The sequence below is a fragment of the Vicugna pacos genome, unplaced genomic scaffold (genome assembly GCF_048564905.1).
Source record: "Vicugna pacos unplaced genomic scaffold, VicPac4 scaffold_192, whole genome shotgun sequence".
In the NCBI taxonomy this organism is placed as follows: Eukaryota; Metazoa; Chordata; class Mammalia; order Artiodactyla; family Camelidae; genus Vicugna; species Vicugna pacos.
Window position 1 is genome coordinate 1,523,514 of NW_027328871.1, and position 4,367 is coordinate 1,527,880.

The 4,367-nt window shown below is 34.7% G+C and overlaps 1 pseudogene; it reads right to left on the reverse strand.

The window, feature by feature from the left end:
- Positions 1–2,173: 2,173 nt before the first annotated feature.
- LOC140695267 (heat shock transcription factor, Y-linked-like) lies at positions 2,174–3,852 on the reverse strand (annotated as a pseudogene).
- Between the last annotated feature and the right edge of the window lie 515 nt (positions 3,853–4,367).

Consider the following 4,367-nt stretch of genomic DNA (forward strand, 5'->3'; position numbering starts at 1 on the left):
CAGGTAGAAAACTACAGATGGACAAACAATATTCTTCTTTAGGATTTCTAATTTTGAAAGTAAACTATAGCTTTTGACTTATCAGTATAGAACCTTGTTAAGATGATCACGGTAAGACCCACTGTCTGATAAGGAGCTGGAAACTAGCTGCTGAACCAGCCCATCTGAACCCCAGAATGCTAATGTACGCAACAACATAGCCACCATCAGAGTTCAGCTGACAAACTAAAAAGCTTGATGTTTTTGTTGTAGGAAGAACCACTGGTGTTCAGACACAGTTCTCCAGCTGTAAGTGGTCTCTATTCTTCTGTTGGTAAAGGTCATATTGGTGGCATGTTGCTAGAGTTCACCCTGGCCAATTTGCCCATTCTCCAGATTATCAAAAGCTTTCTTCACAATAGGTGACACATTTTCAGTACTAAATTCTGCCATTACTGTCTTATCAGCTGACACTACCTGAATCATTGTGAGCAGAAGCCGTAGGCTCCCTGACTTTTCCTACAATTTTTCCAGCATTTCAGGGCATTTCACATTCTTAAAATGCTTCATATTTTATTTTAAATTAATGGGAAATAGTCAAAGACTTTCATGAATATTTTATATTTCCTAATATCTGTATAAATTTGGTATTCTTGCAGTTGGACAAATTTTTAATTCTATCACCCTCACCTCCATCTTGTCCACACATTTTAGATTGCAATTTGGTTACTGAATGCAACCACCACAGCCAAGGGTCAAGTACATTTTAGATACATCCTCTGTTAAGGTTAGAAGGGGCAAAAGTTATGTGGGGTGTATAAACCTATATTAAATGTTTGCAATGGCACTGTCTTTTCTGGAAAAATCTCTGAATTTAAGAAGTAAAATAATTGGAAGGCATTATAGTTATTGGTATGGGGAAGGATATCAGCTATTTTGGGATGGGTGGGTGATGAAGAGACAGGAAAATGTCCAGCAAATGGGAATGGAATACTTTAGACCTCTGGAGGCATGAATTAAGAAAATAATAACTTGTCTCCTGTACCTACCTCCAATTACTGTTTTGAGGGATTAGTCCTTGGGCTATGAAAAGAGCTAGTTTTTGGTGAAGAGTAAAGACCATAACAAAATAGTTGGAAAACCATGAGAGTTTTCTTGTTTCAAGAAAGTGGATTTTGCTAAACTCAACATGTATTTTTCATTCAGTAAATACTAAAATGCATCCTGTGGCATGTGCTGAGCTTACTGTGCTGGTATCCAAGTTAGACAAGGAAAGGGGGATAGACAGAAAACATCTGGAGGAGGTGGTTTCTGTGCTGAGACAGGGATAGTCTAACAAGGTAAAAGGAGGACACCCAAAATCCAAGGATGAGCTGGATTAAAAGTATTGAGTTTGGAACTAACATTGTTGACAATCATTTGCCTGGATATATATCCAGATACAGTGAAACATAAAGATATGCCATGGTAATCAGTTGCCAGATTCATAAAGAAATGACTAAACAAATTTGAGTTTGTGTGCTTAGAGTTGGAAAGGCATTGAATGCCACCCTGAGGACGTAAACTTTACTTTGGCTGGAACATAAAGCAACATAAATTATTGACTAGAAAATATAATGTAGAATCTTCAGGGCAGGAAATGAAAGCACCAATTGGAATGCTTTTAGAACAGCACGAAGAAGACCATAGATAAAATTACTTCTTAAATTCTACCACATGATGAATGTGCCATCTTTGACTATATCATGTGATCTTTTTGATTCCGGGGATGACATAATAGAGACCATGATCCCTGGGCCGGTTCCTGCATGTATCTCCTGTTCCAATCTATTCTAACTTAACACTTTTCATACTTTCCAGTATGAACCAGAATCCACTTAGTAATTTTCCCTCTCTCCATGTTTTAGTCTTTTTCCAAATTCTCCCATATTTTCTTCTTCCTTACAAGGAATTATTTAAATTTACTCCCATATTTTTCCATAAAAAGATCATATCAATCAGATATCTCTTTCTATCGTTAAATGGCAACTTAGTCTCCTGTTTAACTATATGCTATATTTAAAAAAAATAAGGAAAATACAGGTACACACCTATGATTATTGTTAAAATAAGAAAATTGCAGATATTTGATGACATTTGCCAACATCAATTTTAACTACTGTTATCCTGCATAATCTGGTAGTCCTCTGGTTGATCAGTTGTAATTAGTTTGACGTTCATAAACTGAAAATGTCTGATGAGTTGGCCTTGAAAGAGAGGTAACTGATTTATCAGCTATCACTGGCACTGAAATGCGTGGGTTGATCCCTGGTTGAAGTTTAGGAAAATGAAGTTCATTGGCAGATATTTTGTGATATCTTTATGGAAAAGTAGAAGGCTCCAACATCAGTCTAAAATAATTGCTCTGTATGGGAGAGAAGATGCTGTACTGAGAAATACAAGTTGTAGTTGTAATGGAGTTCACAATACGGCCATTTGTTTCATTGTAGCTGATTTGAGAGTGCCCGTGGACAGGGGTGAACTGATTGAAAATAGCTCGTTGATCCACTGCAATTTGTTCTGGTGGTCTCACTGACATTGATGATGGAGGAGGAAAATCACCTCTGATCGGGGTTGTTGTATCACCAATTATGTGGTTAGTAGAGGGCTTTCTTATTAGAGGCATGTTTAAATTTGCAGAAGGTAAAAATGCACTTTCTCCACTAGTGTCAGCCACAAAATCAGAATTATGTTTATCGACATTACCCCTGATTTAAAGTATTTCTTGTTGAAATCTTCAGCCAATGAAGACAACAGACAAGAATTTTTAATCTCAACTCTTCTTTTTATTCTCACTAAAAGCTGGGGACAGCCTCGTTTAACATTTGGATTATGATACAAATGCAGCTACAACCAATGGAGAAACATTTTAGTAAAATTTTAAACCAAAATACAAGACTACAATAAGGCTAACTTATAAAACCTCAGATTCCATGTTTAAAATGCAAAGATAATATCATCAAAATATGAACATTGCTGACGATATTTTGAAGTTCCTTATTTGGAAACTATGCATTTAAATAGTATACTCATCAAATTTAAGAAGTCAGCCATTGCAGTAACAGTGAATGCCACTTTTTATAAGCAGCCTTAATACCTTTATTTAGATTTCTGGAATTATTCATAGTTGCAAACAAAGTTTCTCATAATATTGACTACTTAAGGCACTATCCTCATTTTTTAGAAAAAATAAAGGATTTTAGCCTTAGTAGTTTTATACAATTTTCAAAATTTAGCTTTACTTTTATATTATCATTGATTGATATACAAAATAAAATTTTATATATAAGTTACCATGTGGTAACTAAAATTTCTGAATACCTTTCTTAAAACAGAGACTTCTTTTTCTACTGCCAGAAAGTCAGCTAAACAAGCAGAACCTTGAAAATTCTACCGCACCTTCTTAAACCCATATAGGTTTAGCTGTCTAAGTAAACTTTTCATACTTCCAGTTTCAAATATTCTGAAAGGGGCCTTTCTTTCCAAAACTTCCTTCTTAAAGACATCTTCATCAATCACTATGAAATATCCATTATCATCCCACCAGATGGATTTAAATTGGTCACTCCCAGCTATTTTCCAGAGTTTTCTTGGAAATGTCAGATAACGAAAATCATTATCTTCATCTGGTTCAGAGACACAATGTGTGTATCATGGTGTTTTTATCAAGGATTCTTCAGACAAAGTCTGAAAAACATTTTCTTCAATCATAGACCTCAAGTCCAAGTCCCCAGAAAATGTTTGATCACACAATAGAGATCTACCGGATTTTGCTGAACCAGTTGGTCCATCTTTACAAGACACAACTTGAATTTCTGAAGAATCATGTGCCATCTCAATTAAATTTATCAACAGCTACTTTTCTAATCTGCATGATTTTGAGCACTGCAGCATCAAATGCTGCTTTAGCAGGCCTGCACAGATAAACTGCTAGACCTTCACAATGAAACTCAACTTGAGTAGCTGTGACATTACAAAACAACTGGCCTCTCAGCAACTCAAGTGTAACATTCAGCCAGTGTTTACTTGTCATTCATCCAGTTAAAATGAAACATATAGGATGCTTATATTTAAAGTGTGATTTGCAAATATTATCCCAACAAAATCTTTCTAAATAATTTAATTTTGGGGTCTATGAAATAAAACCAATCTCCTTCCTTTTGTACAGAAATTTTTACCAGATTTAAGAACAGAGTATAAGTAATGCACAAAATATATAAAATAATATTAAAGTTTTAGAATTTAAAGTGAAATTTGTGTAAATCCAGTACAGATAATGTATATCTATTTCAATATCATTTGTAATTAAAGTGAAACATAATTTGATTTGGAAATGGAAATAAGTATTT